Source organism: Macaca thibetana, chromosome 2, assembly GCF_024542745.1.
Source record: "Macaca thibetana thibetana isolate TM-01 chromosome 2, ASM2454274v1, whole genome shotgun sequence".
Lineage (NCBI taxonomy): Eukaryota > Metazoa > Chordata > Mammalia > Primates > Cercopithecidae > Macaca > Macaca thibetana.
The window spans coordinates 148,521,811-148,542,287 of NC_065579.1; the positions used below are offsets into that span (position 1 = coordinate 148,521,811).

Below are 20,477 nucleotides of genomic sequence, written 5' to 3' on the forward strand. Positions count from 1 at the left end.
GTCCCCCCAGCTAGATCCCTGCCTGCCCCACTGCCCACCTCTAGGGTCCATGCTGCCCACTGACCTAGCACGGGTGGTTCACAGGACCTGTCCTGGGGGAAGGCCTAGCTCAGCTGAAGAGGGCAGTGGAACGGCACACACAGCGCTAAGAGAAGGGGCGCTGGAAAATGCAGGAGGATGAAGAGCACAGCCCCAGAGGAAGGTGTCACTGAGCTAAGGGAGATGTGGGGGTCAGGAGAGCAGAAACACATGGTGAAGGGCTGGGTCCTTGCAAAGGCAATCGGTACTGCCATAAACGGGAGGAGGTACCAGGCCTGGGACCCTAATGAATGGCACAAGCTACTTCCTGTCTCTGAGCCTCGATTTCCTCATCTGTAAAATGGGAGTGATAATAAGACCTTCTCCTTAGAAGACCTGAGAGCAGGCGGCTTCATCCGCTTCAGTTGCACAAAGGCGGCGCTGGCTGCCTCTGACGCCCTCGCCCTCTTGGCCTGGGCAGCTTTTCCCTGTCCCGGCCACAGCCACAAAGGCCGCCTGGGAGAGAGAAAGCTGCCGCTTGGGAGAGAGGAAGCTGCCGCCTGAGTCCCACCGTACAGCGCCCTCCTCGGAGGGTAAATGGAGCCTCCGGCCACGGGCGCGCGGCTGGGCCAGGCTGCTCTGCAAACCGCTCACGTGCTCCTGCCTTTCATCGCCGGGGACTGCGCCAGGGCGCGCAGGAAAACATACAGCCCGGAGCTGCAAGAAGCCCTTCTTTCTTTCCTTTAATCACTCACTGCCGGGCTTTGCGTCTCCTCCCCTCGCTTGCGGGAATGTTATGAATGGAATGTACGGATTCCAGCCTGTGCACGCGCGGCCAGGAATGCAGGGCGCAGCGACCTCTAGACCCAGGGCCAGCGCTCCGCCCCAGCGCCCCGCCCCAGCGCCACAGCCTGGGATCCCAGAGCCACAGCCTGGGATCCCGGAGCCGGCCCGGCCGCCACGAACACTCAGGGCCACGTGGCCTGACGTCTGCAGTGGGAGATTGAGACGCCAAGCTTTCAAAGTGAGGCGAGCGAGCCAAGCAGCGCCGCCGGGACACACCGGGGCCACGGGCCACGCTCACGCTTCGGCCCTGGGAATGTGCGCACTGGCACACACAGCAGGGTATATGCACACAAAAGGGTGCACACACCCACTGGGGCGCACACGCAGCCTTTGCATGCACAGAAACACCTCAGGTGGGGCACACATACACACACTGGTGTACACACACACTATGGTCTTTTCAAACCGATGCACATAGTACGGGGTTTTTGCACACAAAGAGACCTACAGTCACATTCCAGAAGTCTGCACATTGTGCACCCCTACCCACATATAACTCCAGTGGTGTACACACAAAACATAGCTGGTTGCGTACCCAAATAAAAGGGGCGCATATATCCATGGCACAGTGTGCACGCAGGCACATGTAGTGGAGTGCTGTACTCACGAGAGACCGCAAACACGGCTTCCATCGCTTTGGCGGACAGAGAGGCTCACCTCACACAGAATGCCAGCCCCTGGCTCCCTGGGCTGGAGGAGAGACCTCGGTTCCTCCCTCCCTCTCAGCCCCCACCCTTCCCAGCCCGGCCTCTCAGGACTGAGTCTCCTACAGATGTGAAGGGCTGGGAAAAGCTGCGCAGAGAGGACTTTGAGGGGTGCAGTGGGGGGCCTTCTTTGGGGCTGTGCTAACTCAGGTCCTTGTGTGTGTGTTAAACCGTGACATGAGGGGCTAAGGGACTGGAAGCCGTTGCCTGGAGAACTGGAGTGCCCATAGGGGCTCCAAGGCTGATCCAAGCAGCGCCTGGCCTCCGTAGTCCTGCTCCTGGCCGCAGGTGGCCGCCAGCCAGCCCTGTGTCCATGCCAGCTCCACTACCTCCCTCTGGACACAATGTTCTCTCTTTGGATAAGGGGCAAACGTGAGCATCCCAGCCCCGTGGGAACCAGGGCATCCTGCCAACCCTTTCATTCATTCACTTATCCATCCAGTCATTTATTCGTTCATTCAGGAACTGTTTGCTGACTGCCTAAAACATGCCAGGCACCACATGCCAGCAGAGGCCATCGAGACACTCTGCCTCTGTCCCCAGTGCCCCACAAATTTCCAGCTCACAGATATGTTTTGTTTGGCCTTGTGACAATTTTAAAGCTTGTAAAATAATAAAATAATATAATTTTAGTAATATTAAAATGACATATTAATTAAAATTATATGAACCCTGAAAATTTGAGACAGGTCTCAGTTAATTTAAAAAGTTTACTTGGCTGGGTGTGGTGGCTCACACCTGTAATCCCAGCACTTTGGGAGGCCAAGTTGGGCAGATCACAAGGTCAAGAGATCGAGACCGTCCTGGCCAACATGGTGAAACCCTGTCTCTACTAAAATTACAAAAATTAGCTGGGCATGATGGCATGTGCCTGTAGTCCCAGCTACTAGGGAAGCTGAGGCAGCAGAATAGCTTGAACTTGGGAGGCGGAGGTTACAGTGAAGCAAGATAGTGCCACTGCGCTTCAGCCTGGCGACAGAGGGAGACTCTGTCTCAAAAAAAAAAAAAAAAAAAAAAAAAAAAAGGTTACTTACTTTGCCAAGGTTGAGGACACACCCATGACACAGCCTCAGGAAGTCCTGATGACACGTGCCCAAGGTGATCAGAGGACAGCTTGGTTTTATACTTTTTAGGGAGACATGAGACATCAATCAATATATGTAAGAAATACATTGGTTTGATCTGGAAAAGCAGAACAACTTGAAGCAAAGGCTGGAAGACCCAAAGTGGGGAGGGGCTTCCAGGTCACAGATAGGTGATACACAGTTATATTCTTTTGAGTTTCTGATTAGCCTTTCCAATGGAGGAAATCAGATATGCATCTATCTCAGTGAGCAGAAGGGTGACTGAATAGAATGGGAGACAGGTTTGCCCTAAGCAGTTCCCAGCCTGACTTTTTCCTTTAGCTTAGTGATTTGGGGGCCCCAAGATTTATTTTCCTGCCACAAATATTACTAAGATAACATAATAAGAATCCAGATTTTCATCTCACTTTGGAAAAATGGGAGAATCTGACCTTCGGCCTGCCTTCTCACTAGGTACCACTGCCTGGCGCGGAGCCCAGCCGCCCCCTTCCTCCTGGCCCATGCACTGCACCTTACCACTGCTCCAGCCATCCTCTCGGCCTTCCCAGGCCGGGCCTGACTTTCTGGGGGCTCATAGAGCATCTGCGTTAGGCGCTAGGAGTGTTTGCAGCAGGAAGCCTCCAGGGGAGGTGGCTTGCATCCCACACTGTCCCGAGTCCAGGAAGGGACAGCCTCCTGAGTATGGCTGGGCAGGACTGTCAGCAACCCAAGTGGATTAACTCCCCGACTCAGAACTTGGAGCATTTGTTTGTGTTTTAAGCAGAAGGAGGAAGAGTAGGAAGAGTTTGGAGAGAAAGGTCAACTGAAATCGAAACATGCACACACCTTGGATTCTTCAGAAATGGGTGCAGCTTGAAACGTCTCACCTTCCACATTCTGGCAGCCAAGTGAGCGGTTTCCTACTTCTGTTCATAACACCCCTCTGAAGAGACCCTGTGCAACTGCCAGCTGCCAGATAGCTTCAAGCTAAACAGGGCGGAATCCCTAATCCACTTCACTGTTCTTAGACACAATCCTTGATGACTCCTCTGGCACTTCTGACTTGCATTTTAGGGTCGTCCTTTTCTTTCCTAATCGGATGTCTGGTTGCAGGGTTCAGTTGACAAAGTGAGATGAGAGAGCCAAGCAGTGCCACCGGGACACATTGGGGCCACGTTCACACTTTGGCCCTGGGGATGTGCTCACCAGCACACACAACAGGGTGCTCACACACACTGGGGTGCACACACAGCCGGTGCCCCAGTGAGTGAGCCCAGACACTTCCTACAGCCCCCAAGGCATGTTGGTCTTGTTTCAGGTAGGGTGGGTTTAGGGCAGCTCTGTTTCTTGTCACCAGTGTCTGCACTTCCATTTCTCCATTTACCATACCTTGCTCTTTTGATGATAAGAACAGAGCATAGGCAGACCTTGGAATCACCATACATCTGCTGTGCAACAGACTGCTGGAAGAGCTGCTAGAAGAGTCCCTGGCCACACCAACCACAGTGGCCTCCTCTGCCTGCTCAATCACTGAGGGGCAGCTATGTCAGTTGGGCACCAGGGAAAGTGGGCTAGCGGTATTGGGGTCAGGTGTACCAAGATGCGGAAGCAAAGACAAGCTAAAGCTGCTGTCTCCCAGAAAGCGGGTGTCCTGGGAACATGCTTGAGAGAAGACAGAGCATCCTTGCATGGTGGCAGAACATTATCCCAGGTCTTGTGGAACCCAGACAAGTGCAAGCCAACGTCCTCCCCCTTCCCCAGCTGCCTCCCCTCCTCCCTTCTGCTCCCCAAATCTACCCCTGCATGGCAAGCTCCAGTCTACAAAGTCCATCTCCAAATGCCACCTCATCTTGCAAATGCAGTGTCATCACCTCCATTGAAGGGATGAAGTCAGCCAGGACCAGAAGATGCACCTGGCTGGCCAACGACAAATAATGAATTGATGGAAGGGGTTGGAGTTAACCAGAACAAGATGCCCCAAGCAAGAGCCATGTCTCCAGGGACATTGCCACGCCGGCCTTCTTTCATTTCTCCTCCTTGGAGGCAGCACAGGTACCCAAGGCCCTGGCATCACTTCTTCTGTGCCCAGCACTGTGGTCAGGAAGATGCACTTGAAGGTGAGAGGTCACTCCCTGCCGTGAGCGTCTTAGGGCCTGTAGCCTCATCCCTTCTAAGCCTCTCCATGGATAGAGACCCAACCTGGGATCCTGCTTTCCAGGAAGGTCTGCCTCTTTCTCCCAGTACCCAGGGTCTGGATCCTCACCTCCTGGGGTGACAGGACCCCCTTATAAGAAGGAGCTGCCTGTTAGGTGTGGCATGTCCCCAAATCTTCAGTACTCTGAGTCTCTTTCCCTCCCCTAATTTCCCCTAATTTCAAGAGGTGGCCCTAGTGCCACAATCTTGTCTCTTCTTCCCAAAGATGCTGTGTAGATGGTGTGAGCCCAGAATTGGGCACAGACATTTTGGGTGGATTCTAGTTCCTGTTGACCTGAAAGCAAGGGGCCAAGAGGGGCATGAGTGTGGCAGGACTCAAGCCAACTCACTCTACCTATGCACAGATGGAAAAAAGGGGACCTACCAGAACTCCTCTTGGGACAACACTATATTTGTTTGGAAGAAATAACACCTCTGGGGCTGGAACATCTCTAGGACTTGCCCAAGTCATGGAAGTTGGTTGATAAGGCCCTTCCAGGGAGGGCAAGTCCTCTTAACACAAGCATTGTGCGCATATAGGTGCCATGATAGATGCGAGAATGATTGTGAAAGTAGAGACCAGAGTGGAACTGAATTGCTCTGCGTAATAGAGGGAAGTTTCTCCTCCTAAGGATGAAGAGGAGGAAGAGGAGGAGGAAGAGAAGGAGGAGAGATAAAGGGGGCTAGTACTGCCTGGAGGTAGGAGGAAACAGTCAATGTACCGAGGGAGTTAGGAAATGCTTATAGGGATCTGAAATGAAGGTGAAGTGTTCAATATACACCTATTCCCTTCCCCTGCAAAATATGCATTTAGGCTTACATCATTTCTAGATGCTTTGTCCACTTGGTTATTCAGTGCAGTGGGCGGGGGAGATCTGAAAGGGTGCTGCCTTTTAAATTTTGGTTGGGCTGCGGTTAAACCTTAAGCTGCTGATGGTCAGCCCTCTGTGTGGTCTGCAGATGAGGCGAAATCCCAGGCCTAGTGTGTGCAGCTGACCTGTGCACCACATGCTGTCCTGGCCACACCCTGAAGGAAACTCTGTCATCTATCTGCTCTGTGACTTTGGATAACTTCCTTGCCCTCTCTGAGCCGTAGTCTACTCATTTGTAAAATGGGGAGTGCATTAGTTTCCTGTTGCTGCAATAACAAATAGCCACAAACTTAGTGGCTCCAAACAACCCACATCCACTCTCTAATGATTCTGGAGGTCAGAGGTCTGCAGTGGGTCTCACAGGGCTGAAATCAAGTTGTTGGCAGGGCTGAGTTCCCTCCCGGAGGCTCCGTTTCCTTCCCCTATTCTCTTCTAGAGGCTGCCTCTACTCCTTGGCTCCTGGGCCCTTCCTCCGCATCACCTCATTCCCACTGACTTGCCTGCTCCGGTCTTTCATATTTAAGGACCTTGGGTCCACCTGGGTCATCCAGAATGACCTGCCTACCTTAAAGTCAGTTGATTGGCAACCTTAATGCCACCTGCAACTTTTATCTCCCTTTGCCGTGTAAGGCGACGTATTCCCAGGTGAGGAAGATCAAGACACGGACATTGCTGGGGAGCTGTATTCTGTTTCCCACAGGAAGGAGAAGTGAATCAACAGCAAAATGTTTCTCATACACGAGATAGAGTGCAGTGTTAGCTCGCAGAGGGCTGGACTCATCAGGCAATGCTGTGTGGAAAGGAAAAGCAGACTCCATCTACAAAGACAGCTGAAGGGAATGACGATATTGACAGCAGATGCTGGGGCAAGGACACGCCTTGGCAGTAGAGAAGCCAGCTGGGACACAGGCTCAGGAAAAGGGGTGGAGGTCCCTGAACTGACTGGGATTTTGGTTAAATTAAAATAGGAAATGGAGACAGATCAATTTGAGCAACAAATTGCATTTAAAATGACATGCACACCTTTGTGGGCTAAAAGTCATCCTCACTGCATATAGGTCTTTGGTTTGTGAAAAAAAATCTAAGTTTGAAATGTGAACATCTTCTAGCTTATTTTATTTTGTTTATTTTGCCTTATGTTTTGCGCACAGGGCCTGGATTTGGGGGCATTCAGCTTGGGGGTCCAGAGGGCTCATCCTAGAGAAGCTGTGGAGAGCTGGTCTTCATGGGCCTTTTCTGCTGGGGCCTTTCCTGGGAGCCCCTGGCTCTGAGAGGGGGTGGCCCGGGTTGGGCTTGGTAGGAGTGAGGGGAGCACGAGAGGAGGTAACAGTGGCCACATGCTAGGGGCTGAAAAGAAAGCTCTGACAGCTTGAGGCGTGCTCTTGGAAGAAGGGTCTCAGACCCCCCAACCCCACCTTGTCTGCCAGAGAACAGTTACTCAAGAGGCAGCAGAAAGCCCTGGGGTGTGCTGAGTTGTGTGTTGGCCAGGCCCCTGAGATGATGCAACTCCACTCTCCATTGTGCAATGAGATGAAAGGGCCACCAGGGAGGGGGCACACACAGGGGCTTTGCATCAGCCACACATTGAACTGGGTCACAATCACAGTTATACACACAGAGAGTCTAAGATTCAGAGGAAAAGGAAGACATAAAACTCACACCCTCAGCGCCCAGGAGAGACCAGTGAAAAGGAGAAGTAGGGGGGAGAAAGAGGAGGAGGGGGGAGAAATAGGAGGAGGGGGAGAAGGAGGAGGAGGGAGGGAATAGGGGGAGGAGGGAGAGGAGAGGAAGGAGGAGGGGGAGAAGAAAGAAGGGGGAGGAGGGTGAGGAGCGGGGGAGGGGAGGAGGAGAGGAGAAAGAAGGGGGGAGGAAGGAGAGGAGAAGGAAGATGAAGAGAGGAAAGAAGGGTGGGGGGGAGAAGGAGAGGGAAAACAGAGAGAGGAGAAGGAGTGGGAGGAGAACAGGGAGGAAGGGAAGAAGAAGGAGGACGGGGGAGAGAGAGGAAGAGGAGGAGGGAAGAAAGAGAGGGGTAGGGGGAGGAAGGGGAGGAGGAGAAGATGTGGAGAGGGAAGAGGGGGAGGGAGAAGGGGAGAAGAAGGGGAGGAAGAGGGGAGAGGAGGAGGAAGAATACAGAAGGGAGGAGGTTAGGTGGGAGGAGGGGAAGGAGGAAGAGGGGAAGGAGATGGGGGAGGAGGAGAGGGAAGAGAGGGAAGGAAGGAGGGAGAGGAGGACAAGGAGGGTTTGGGTTAAGGTTAGGCTTGGATTAGGGTTAGGAGGAGGGAAAGGAGGACAGGGAGGAAGGGAGAAAAAGGAAGAGGGGGAGGGGGAGGAGGTGAAGAGAAAGAAGCGAGGAGCGATAGGGAGGAAGAAGAGAAGGATGTGGAGAGGGAAGGGGCTAGAAGGAGGATGAGGAAGAGGAGGGAGAAGAATAGAGGGGGAGGAGGAAGATGTAGAGAGGGAAGGGGGGAGGGAGAGGGAGAAGAATGGAGGAAGAGGAAGAATAGAGGTGGGAGGAGGGAGGGAGGGGAGGAGGGAGGGAGGAGAGGAAGAGGAAGCAGATGTGGAGAGGGAAGCGGGGAGGGAGAGGAAGAGGAGGAGGGGGGAAGATGGAGGATAGAAGAAGAGGGGAAAAGGAGGAGGGGAGGAGGGAGATGTGGCACTCATGCTAGGTGCTCTGGCACGCGGATGGAAACCTGGCACCTCCTGCCCCACAGTAGGTCTTGGTCCTGGATCTCCACTGTCACCCCGAGGCTGACGCTAGTGTGTAAAAATAGGTATGGCTCATGCAACAAGGTCCTGAAATTCTCAGCTGAGCTAAATAAACAGCGATCTGATCGGAGGGTGGAGGAAAACCCAACTGCATTGACTTTGTGAGGCCCATCGCTGTCTGTGTGGCAAGTTATTAAGGTGTTTCTCATGGTCTTGGGTTGTCTGTGCCCCATCTTAGAACCTGAGCCATGGGGGCATGGCCGTATCCCCCCACCCCATCTGCAAGAGTTTCCAGAAGACCAGGATTGGGGCCGTCAGCAGCCCTCCACTGCCCCCCGCTGGTCAGGTTGTGGGCCCCGTGTAGGACCTGAAGGCCATTAGACAGGCACCAGGAGAACCCAGTCCCTGGGGTACAAGCTTTGTCCCGTCTTGGAGAAGACCCCTTTCCCCTCAGCAGATGATACTGGTACCTGCCACTGTGAGACCAGCCAAGCCGCGCCCTCCCAAGGGCCCTGTTTCTCCATGCATAAAGCGGGACTTTGGGCGAGGAGGTCTTTATACTCTTCCAGCTCTGACATTTGGAATTCTGAGATTAAGAACACAAGAAAAACCTTCTCCAACCCAAGAAAAGATGCACAAATGGCTGAATTTCCCCCTGTGTGGAGTGTGGAGGCACAGGGATCCTCAAGGCCTGTTTCTTTTTGATATCTTTTAATTTCAAAATGTAGATATCTTTGTGTATTTTTCTGGTTATTGAAGCAATATGGACAGATGAAACTACCCTCACCTTCCCCAGTACCAAGGAACTAAAACCATAAATTATATTATTGTGTCACTTGCCACTCATCTGACTGGCAAACACAGAAAAGCCCATGAGTTGTTGAGGGCAGAGGAGAGGAGGACCTGGGGCCTTTCGCAGGGAGGGGCAAGTGGGAGGGGCGCACAGTCTGGAGGGGGAGGGGGTGTCAGCAGCACCCATCACAGGCAATGCAGCTGTCTGGCCTCTGAGCATCTGAGCAGCTGTACTTCTACGAATCTGTCCTGCAGAAGGGCTTCCCCGAGGCCGCCATGCAGGCCCCGCCAGGAGCATCCAAGTATTCTTTCTTAGAGCAAAAAATGGAAAGTGAACTGAGGGAGGGGAGCTGGCTGATGGCGCACATGAGGATAGATGAGTCACACCCACTGTGGCCACACTCTCTGCAAAGTGACTTTGCTGTCCTGCACAGGAGGCCGGGGATCTGGTTCCCTACCCTCCCACAGGGGCTGGACTGGGACACACACAATGTGCCAGAGTGGCCTTGTGCAAGTCCAGGGCTCAGGCCTCGAGGGGCCCTTCACCTTCTGAGAGCCCTGAGCCCACTGTGCTATAGCAAAGACCAGTCCGGCCTTCAGAGGGCAGGGGCCATGTGGAGAGAAATTAAGGTGCCCCAGCCGACAGCCAGCACCAACTGCCAGACACACCAGAGAGGCCATTCCAGCCTCTCTAGCCCTACTGAGCAGACAGGTGACAATAGCCATGCGAATGACCCCTGGAGGGACCAGCAGAAGGCCCGCCCCTGCTGGCACTCCACAGAATCACAAGCAATAATAAGTCGTTGTTTTCAGTTGCTATGTTTTTCGATGGTGTGATGGTTAATTTCACGTGTCAATTTGGCTAGATTGTGGAACCTAACTTTGAGTTAAAGTCAGTCTAGCTGTTGCTGTGAGGATATTTTTAAGATGAGATTAACATTTAAATCAGTAGACTTTAAGTAAACCAGATGACCCTTCAAAATATGGGTGGGCCCCATCCAATCAGTTGAAGGTCTTAAAAGAAAAGATTGAGGTCCCCTGAAAAGCAAGGAACTCTGCCTGCAGACTGCCCCTAAACTTGAGCTGCAACATCACCTCTTCTCTGGGCCCCTGCCTGCCACTCTGCCCTGCAGATTTCACACTTGCCCGCTCCCACAATCACATGAGCTAATTTCTTTAACTTTATGTAGGTACATGTCTATCGATCTATACACACACATATCCACACATACACACACACTCTCTCTCCACACACACACAGGCACACACACACATACACACACACCCCTATAGTTCTGTTTCTCTGGAGACCCTAACACAGATGGTTTGTTATACAGCAGAAGCTAGTGAATACAAATGCCACCCAGTCATGAAAAGGAATGAGGTATGTATCTATGTGCTACTGTGATAATAGCTTCATGATATATGAAGGGGAAAAAAGAGCTACTTGTAGAATAATATGCAAGTCTTACAAAATAACCGGTGTGTGTTCCTGCTTGTGTGCACACGTAGCGTATGTTGTGAGTGTGGATGTGCTGTAGCACATGGAAGTGGCTCCGGTAACTCACGCTGTACTGTTCCGTGTGGTGCCCTGTGAGGCGTGGTAGTGATTTTGCCCTGTGACCTGCTGCAGTTTGGAGCTGTTCGACTGAGTATGGATTCCTCCGTGATTTTCAATGATAAGGCCCCACTGGGACAGAAGGGGTCTCTCTATGGCTTGGGGGCCATCAGCTCAGTGTGGGAGTACAGTGTGCAGGTTTGTGTCAGATGTGGGTTCCAATGTCGTTTGTCACCCATGACCATGAACAGGGAGCCCCACGCCCAGCGCTCAGCCCTGGTCTGCACTTTAGTCTTTGCATCTCCAATGGGGCAAAGACCCCGGCTCCAAAGGGTGTTGCAGACCTTGTCGAAAAGGGCTGGTGCCACTCCCAGAAACCAGCATGCCCACCCCACGTGGTGTGGCACTCACTCACTGTCATGGGTTTTCTCCACCACCCCTGATGCAGGGGAAAGGGCAGAGTGACACGTCCATGTCCATGAGTTGAAGTCTAGCTTCCCGTGGACCACGTGGCAGCTCAGGCCCTGTGAGTTTTCTCTCTGCTGCCTCCTCTTACAGACTAAACATTTGTGTCCTCCCAAAACTCGTATGTTGAAATCCTCACCTCCAGCGTGATGGTGTGAGGAGGGTGCTTTGGGAAGCGTCAGTCACGAGGGCAGAGCCTTTGGAGAGGGATTCGCCACGTGAGGACACCGCAAGAGGGCACTTTCTGCAAACTCGGCCTCTTCAGAGCCCTGCTGTGCGGCACCCTGATCTCGGACTTCCAGCCTCCAGCACTGTGAGGAATCAGTGTCTGGTTTTTATAAGCCATCCAGTCTACAGTAGTTTGTTACAGTAGTCTCAACGGACTGAGACATGTTCCCATCTGTGGACAGGCAGTGAGGCTGCAGGAGGAGGCTGAGAAGGTGGGAGATGCCAGGAAGGCAACTCCATAGAGATGCACTGCCTACCCACACAACCTCCCCCTCCCCAGCAGCCAGTTCCCATCAGCAGGGAGACAGGTCTTTACCTCCTCAGCCAGAGCCTCTGAAGGTATCCAGATGCTCTGTTTCCTGGATCCCGTTCCCTGTTCCCTTCTCCTCTGGCCCCAGGCCTCCTCCATCTCCTTGGTGAGCTCGTTGGTCCCTCCCCATACCCGTGGCACTGCTGTCTTTAGTCACTACCATCCTGGCTGTTTACTGAAGCCACTTACCCAATAGTTGCAAAGTTGAACACTGGGGTCAGGAAGGCCACACACATAGCAAAGCATAAGCATTACAAACTATGGCCCCCATCAGGCAAAGACGATGGATGCCTGGCTGCAGCGTCAGGGACCCAGGAGCAGCAGAGGCAGTGGTGGACAGAGGGCAGGAGCCAGGGCACAGTGGCAGCCACACCCAGCCACTATAGGATGTGGCCCCTGGACAGTGGGAGCTGGTGGGCCACATAGGGGTCTTGGTGGGCCCCTCCACACTGCAGGCTTCTGGCACACGATCTTTAGACTAGAGAAGCCCCCCCAAGCATTGGCCCTTAGTCCTTCCGAGCACCGTAGAGAGGTTTTTATCATTGTTTTCCTCTTATCTGGTGCCACTTAATTATATGCCCATATATAATTAAGGAGTTGGGAGTGCTGCGGCCTGATCTGTGACTTAGAAAGAAGAGATTTTATTCAAACTTTATTCACTGATGTCACTATCACTATTGTAAATGTACTTACTTGGTGTCAATACTCACTGGTAAGTAGCAGAACAGTGGGTTTTGTGAGGTGGGAACAAGGACCTCAGGTTATATTTTTTAAAGGTTAGAGTAGAGGTATGTTCTTATGCTGCAGTCTCATTTGTGGGGGCGGGGTGCAGGTGGCGGGAACAAAAACTGGTCTGTTCTAGGGTCTGTTTCCTTAAAGTCTTAGTTTGATTACATCACATTTAGCATGAGTGACTCCATTTTGGTTTGGTCTGGTCTGTTGGAGTCTAGTGCTGAGCTCAGTCCAAAACAATGGCCTCTCATAATGTCGACTGAAAATTACTCCCTTTTGGTCAGGTTCTAACTTAAGTAAGAGTATGACTAAAACTTTGGACCTTAGCACCACTCTCAGTTACCCTAATTGGGGTTTCAGCCTCAGCATGTCATAGGTTACAGTGCCTTCATGGTCACACAGTTCTTTCAGGTCTTGTCATTCTAGTTGAAGAGAGATCACTTGACATTCTAGAGATGGCTGCATGCAAACATTTAAAACTTTTGAAAGAATACAGCACACCAGGGAGGTTACTATTATGATCATCAGAAGGATAACACCAAGAGTTTGGAGTATGCTCCTTAGCCAGGGTCCCCATAAACCAAACTAACTGAAATCAAATAGATCAAATAATGAGCTATATAAAAAGTCTACTTGCTTTAACCAAGCAGCCTGTTCATTAATCCCCTACAACTGACTCTCTATAATATCTGATTTATTCCTCCATGGGCAACAAGAAGTGCCAGCAACTGTAAAGGTACTTCTCTCTTTGGCTGGTAAGAAATCTAGAGCAGTTTTTTTATTATTTAGCATAATTTTCACAAGAGAATTTAAAGCCTGCTGTGTAACCATAGCCTTTACAGTAGAATCTGCTATACAGCCTATCATGAAGGATACATTTCTAATAATTTCCTAATTTACTTCAAGCCATATAAAAAGGTACCTAACAAATGATGGCCATCTAGAAGAATGAAGACCTCCTGGCAATGTTCTCTCTAACCCATGACCTAGGTTAAGAGGAGTAACAAATGTTCTGTTTCTGACTGATTATGAGGTAACAAATGTATCATTAAAATTTGTCACCTATGTTGGGCCTTCATCGTCCATCATATCAAGGTATAGGCTCTTGATGTGTAAGGCTGGCACAAAATCCCCTGCAAATAAAAGTATATTCCATGAGTGCATACAACAGACCCCCTTTCCACTTCTAGTGTTTATAGAAGCATAAGGAAGGAACAAATGGAAAGATAAGAGTCTCATGATAGCAGAAAAATCTTGATCCCTGATCATGGGAAAAAGCTGTCCATGTCAAGGATGCTGTCTTCTTCTGGGGAGAAACATCCCTGGTTAGTTTTTCCTTAAGGTTTCCAATAGGTGTACAGTTCCAAGAGTGTGGAGGGGCCTTTCTGAGTTGTGAGATTACAAATCCAAGGTTCAAGGTCACCAAATTTTACTGCAGTATGTATGGCAAGGGCAGTCATGGCAAGGGCAGTCTTTCTCTAATGTTCTCAGAAGATCCCATTTTCAAGCTCTAGACTCTGAAGGGGTTGGTTGTCTTCAGTGAGTGGACCATAAAAAAACATTCCTTACCTGTGAACATACACTTTGGCATAATGAGCTACAGCCCTCTTGCATGAGAAAGCTTTTATACAACCAGAAAACATGCATTGAAAATGACAATTAAATGAAATCCCTCTATAAATGTTCACATGGCCTACCAGGTAGTGAAAATGTACTTGAAGTTTTTATTGTCCTCCCAGGAATATGGATTTGACAAACTAAACGTTGATCATAAACTATTTTAGCAATTTAGAACAGTCACTATATATATATACACACACGCATATATTTAATTTGGATCATTTTATCTCTTCCATGATGAGTCATGGAATGCAGAGCTTTTAATATAGAAAGTTTGAAGGACTCAGGAAGGACAAGGTGGCTATCTGGGTTCTCCATGAGTCCACATTTAGCATTGGACTTATGTCCTCTTAAATACCATTTTTTTCTCCTATTTAGGTGCATAGTACTGATAACTGATGGGTTATCATAGGTAATTCGACTTGGTCCATAGAGTTTATTCAAATAGTATGTCCAAACAATTTTAGTACTGGCTGATTTAGCATGAAAATCTGGCAAAGGATTTTCTTGGTATTCAATTAATTTTTGTCCTGCTTGGGTTAGTAGTTTTACAAACCAGTTGTGTCATCATTTGCTCAAATCAATGAAAAAAAATGGTGCTCACATAAAAGTTCAGTGAAGACAAGATGGCCAGAAAAGCTCTTTAGACAAAAGTATGATTTATTATGTAAATTTAAAATAATGGTAAAAGTTTCTAATGTACATAGGCAGACATCCTTAAAAACGGAGATTCCTTAATAGGTGTACATTTCTTTTACAAAAGGGTTTCAGGTTAGCCAATCAAATTCCAGAAAGGTGTATTTTAGTTAAATAGGTATTCTGTTTAACTTAGCTACTGTTTCTTGGCTAAAATTACTGAGTTCACAGTGGACTCCATTAAGAAATAGGGCAAAGAAAGCATCCTTTATGCCTGGACTCAGCAGGGATAGATCTGAAAAAGAAGACTCCTTTTATAAATACTTTATCTAGGCTAGCTTTCGTTTTGCTGTTAGGGCAAGATGGTGACAAAACTAAAAGATCAGCAGATTCAATTTTTCTTATCAATTAGTCACCTAAGCTTTTTATTTGCCTTTTATAAAGAGCCTTTTAAAATATTAAAGTCTCTTTAGAAGCTTGTGCATATCAATAGGCATCCCTAGATGAGACTAATTTGAAAGCCCTCATATTCAAATGCACTTCTTCAAGTGCAGCGTTGTTCATTTGGATTATTCTACTGTAACTTATCTTTAATAAAATTTCATAATTTCTGTAAGTCTTTGTTGCTTCCAGGGCCTAATACTTATCCATCGATAAGCCAGAAGGTACTCAGTTCTTCAGAAATTAAGGATCCCATTTTTACCTCAAACATTGACTTTGGCTCTCAGGCCCTCTTGATCAACTTAGCCAATGATTTTTCCTTACTGAAGAATGCAAGAAGAAAGAAACAAAAATCCCCGTCAATTTCCAAAAGTCAAAGTTTACACCTCCTACAGCATTGCCATTTACTACTGGTTTCTTTCTGGCCCAGTTAGAGGTCTCTTATAAACTGCTAACTAGATCCAAGTCAGTTAATTATTGAATCCAATCCTATTCTGAATCCAGTTCAGTTTCTGTCATGCCTTCCAAACACAGTTTGGATCATAAATTTGCTCAAAGAAACTTGAAGAGCTCAGAACACAAATCCATGGAGCTTCAGAATCCTGGAGAGAACTTACCAGGATCCCCAGTCACTGCTAGAGAACAATGAACACAATGGGCCTGGAGGGAACCTTGCTTGGCCACTTGATGCTCCTGGGGGTCACCAGAAGTTCTACTTTGGATCTCACTTTTGACACCATCTGTTAAAAGGGAAACTTTAGCCAAATTAAATTTTATAGAGTTTAATTGACCAAAGAATTATTCACGAATCAGGCAGCCTGCCTTCCAAGTTACAGTAGGCTCAAAGACTCCAGTGAAGCCACGAAGTAGAAGATGATTTACAGACAGAAAAAGGAAGATGATATATAGAAAATGGAAATGAGGTACAGAAACAGCAGGATTGGTTATAGCTTGGCATTTGCCTCATCTGAACACTGTCTGAACAGTTGGCCTGCTTCAGTTGGCCAAAACTCAGTGATTGGCATAAAAGTGGGCTATAGTCTAACTACATCTCCATTTAGGTTATAGTTTACCATGTACAGATAAACCTTTAGGCTGAACTTAAAATATGTAAGGAAGTGACTTTAGGCTAAACTTGATTTACCAATGCCCTGCCTGGGTATCCTTTACCAAGATATACAAGAGAATATTGTACTTTCTCAATGGGGAGCTCTACTAGCCACTATCTTGAGTGTCCACACTTGGTAGCATTATTATTGATAGTGGGGCAACTTTTACACTGAACTCAGTTAAGCCCCAACACCTAATTTTCAGTTTACAAGAGAATGGGAGGTTGGAAGGGCATATAGGAAAAAGTTAAATACCTTATTAAAGAAAGGTCAGTTAGAATGTGAAACATTTTACAAGAAAACTGACGTGGCCTTCTTAAAAAGTCAATGCCATTAAAAACTTTTTTTTTTTTTTTAAGAAAAGCAAGGCAACTATTCTAGACTAACAGAGACCAAACGGCCTAATAACCAAATGCTTTGTGTGAACACAGACTAGATCCTACTTCAAGAAAAAGCTACAAAGGCATTCTTAGGACAACTGAAGAAATTTAAATAGGAATGGGATAGTAGATATATGGAATTATTGTTAATTTTATTGGTTGTGACAATGACATTGTGTCTTGTAGGAGTTTATCTTTCTTCTCAGAAGATGCAGACTTAAGTATTTAAGAGTGAAGCACCATGATGTCTGCAATTTACAACCAAATTGTAAAGCATAGGTAGATAGAGAATAAATATGACAATATTTTGACAATTGTATTGAGGTAGGGGATACACAGATATACAAGAGTTTGATGTATTCTTTCAACTTTTCTGTCTGTCTGAAATTTTTCATAATAAAATGTCAGGAAATATATTTAAAATGGAATTTGTCTGTAGAAAAGAATAAGAATCAAACACTGTAAAATATTTGAAGATATTTATTCTGAGCCAAATCCAAGTGACCATGGCCCATGATGCAGCCCTCAGGAGACCCTGAGAACATGTGCCCACGGTGGTTGGGCCACAGCTAGGTTTTATACATTTTAGGGGGACATAAGACATTAATCTATACATGTATGAGGTACATTGGCTCTGTGTGGAAAGGTGGAACAACTGGAAGTGGGCAGGAGGCTTACAGGTTATAGGCAGATTCAAATATTATCTGATTGACAACTGGTTGAAAGAGTTTATCCAAAGACCTGGAATCAATAGAAAGGAATTGTGGAGACCAAGTTTCTTATTATGCAGATGAGGCCTCCAAGTAGCAGGCTTCAGAGATAATAGATTATACATGTTTCTTACAGATTTAAAAATATATCAGACTCTTAGTTGATTGTCTTCTGGATCAGGAAAAAGACTCAGAGAAGGGAAAGGGAATTCTGTACATAATGTAGATTTTTCCCCACAAGAGGCAACTTTGCAGGGCAATTTCAAGATATGGCAAATAAACATATTTGAGGTTAAAATATTTTGAGTTCCTTCTTTATCTGTCATGTGATGTTATGTCAGAGTCGGGTTGGAAAGTAAGCTGTGTTATATAGGGTTAACTAAATCCCCTCGGATGAGGCTTTATGGTTTGTGGGGCATGATTCCCCAAGCCCCTTAGATAGGAATTTGGGCAAGAGAAGGAAAAATGTCCGAGTTTGTCCTCAAATTAGTCTATATACATACTGTTATGCCACCTGATTTTTTAAACTTATCAACATGTCAAGTGTGTGTTTCCACGTCAGTGCATACCTCGTCCTCTTTATCCATATTGTATAAATGTCAACAGGAAGGTTTGAACTTCAAAATCCCTACTCGAGATTTCTAATTGTTTCTCTGCAACAAACTGTTGTGCCCTAAAGTAAATAAAGAGAGAGAAAAGGAGGGCTTCAGGTACTTTAAAAGGTTGATTATTCTTTCACCTAGTTGCATTTAAAAGAAAAAAAGGAAGAAAATAAGGAGGAGAAGAGAAAAGACTTTCCACTCCACCCACTCCCACCCCCACAGATAATGTGGCATGTCTGAGCATCCTTCTTGGGCTGGTCTGGTTAATGAATAAGTGGTGAATTCTGAGTTCAAGTGATCAATGAAGCTCTGGCCCTCACGGGGCTTGTGCAAGGCTTCCCTTGTGCACTTTGACTCCTGTGATGACAGGAGCCTGGACTGTGAGCAGCTGCAGCTTCAGCCTGAACCTATGCTGACACCATCCTCCGTCCTCCAGGATCCTGCCTTGAAATTTCCATGTGAAAGAGTATATGTGTGCACATTTATAATTTTTCATATGTGTGTAATTACAAGCATATTATAGATCATTATTCTTACTTTCTCTATTTTTAATTTTTTTTCTGGATTTCCCCCACCCCTTCTCCCATTTCAACTCCACTTTATCCATTGCAGTCCCTCAAGAATCCATGATAACCAGGTTTCCATGAATATAATATTTTCATCAATGCTCAAATAATAACAGAGCTGGAGACATTCATATATATATATGTATATGCATATACGCAGTTTCCTTATCATCGCTCATTTTTTCAAAAATGGAATCATATTGCATGTATTTCTCAAAATCTTGCTTCTCACTCAACAATACTTTGTGGAAACTCTTCCAAGGCAACTGGTCAGTCCTGCTCTAATTCAGAATGTATAATTTCCATTGTGTGGCTATACTGTATTTTTTTCAACCATTCTTCCACTGATAGACAATTCTGGGTTTATTTATTTATTGATCAAATGAGTGATGTTACAATAAAGGCTATCTATACTTACATTCATATCTATGCAACCTCTGATTGTGGCAGGTGCTTAACAGATATTGCCCAATTGCTTTCTAAAGATGCACACCCAGCACACTTCCACCAGCAATGTCTGATTGCATTACTTTCCTTGCATTGACCTATTTATGAATGTAAAATAAAATCTTGTTCATTTCATGTTCTTGTCTACTAATACATCTAACCATCTTTGTATATGTTTGGTGGCCATTTGGATTTGCTCATCTGTAAATCTTCTATTCATATTCTTTACGCATTCTGCTGTGGGATTGCTCAGACTTACCACTTTGTGAAAAACACCATGTCTCTTAAAGATAGGCTTCATTTTCTGTAATATAAACCTAGCATTTATCTGCTGACTTTATGTAATTTTTCACTCTACAGAAAATGATTTTCATCTTAAAAATATTTTATAATATTGATCCAGGCAGGAGACGGAAATACTGGATAGAAGAAGACAACACCCTGGCAAGGGCCCCACCCTCAAGCCTGGAAACCCAAGGCCCTAAATGGGAAGAGGCAGTCCTGTTTTTGGCCCAAAGGTTGCCTTTTGGCCTGCCATGCCCATCTATCTTGTACCCACATAAACCCCAAATCCTGGGCTCCAAGAGCAGATGAACGAACAGAAGAGCAGAAGAGTGGCAGAACTGAGCAGCAGAGAAGGAGAGAAGAGAAGGAGCATCTGAGTGTCAAGAGGAGTTCAGGTGGGGACAGTTGGAGAGGAGATTGGCTGCTGGATGGCCAAACTCCAGGGGAAGATCATCTTTTCACTCTATCTCCTCTCCAGCTCCCCATCCATCCCACTGAGAGCCACCTCCATCATTCAATAAAATCCCTGCATTCACTATCCTTCAAGTCTGAGTGTAACCTGATTCTTCCTGGATGCCAGACAAGAACCCAGTTACCAAGAGGGTACTGATTGGTTAACAAGTCACTTATGAACAGTGTTACATGAGTCCATGTGAAGAGACCACCAAACAGAATTTGTGTGAGCAATAAAACTTTTTAATCACCTGGGTTCAAGCAGACTGAGTCCAAAAAAGGAGTCAGCAAAGGGAGATAAGGGTGGACAGTTTTATAGGATTTGGGTAGGTAATGGAAAATTACAGTTAAAGGTGGTTATCTCTTGCAGGCAGGGACTGGGATCACAAGGTACAGGGTGGGGAGATCATGAGACTCACTGTCCAGGAGAAGGAATGTCACGAGATCAATTGATCAGCTAGGGTGGGGCAGGAACAAATTGCAATGGTGGAATGTCATCAGTTAAGGCTATTTTCACTTCTTTTGTAGTTCTTCAGTTGCTTCAGGCCATTTGGATGTATACGTGCAGGTCACAGGGGAATATGATGGCTTAGCTTGAGCTCAGAGGCCTGACATTCCTGTCTTCTTATATTAATAAGAAAAACAAAACAAAATAGTGGTGAAGTGTTGGGGCAGCAAAAATTTTGGGGGGTGGTATGGAGAGATAATGGGCGATGTTTCTCAGGGATGCTTTGAGC

General features: G+C 47.2%; 1 long non-coding RNA gene across 1 annotated transcript; it reads left to right on the forward strand.

Moving 5' to 3' along the window:
• The first annotated feature begins 7,529 nt into the window (after positions 1 to 7,529).
• LOC126949181 (uncharacterized) lies at positions 7,530 to 19,733 on the forward strand. The gene is made up of 3 exons (XR_007723595.1): positions 7,530 to 7,604; positions 8,412 to 8,471; positions 19,406 to 19,733. It is a non-coding gene; the product is annotated as an uncharacterized LOC126949181 (long non-coding RNA).
• The last annotated feature ends 744 nt before the right edge of the window (positions 19,734 to 20,477 follow it).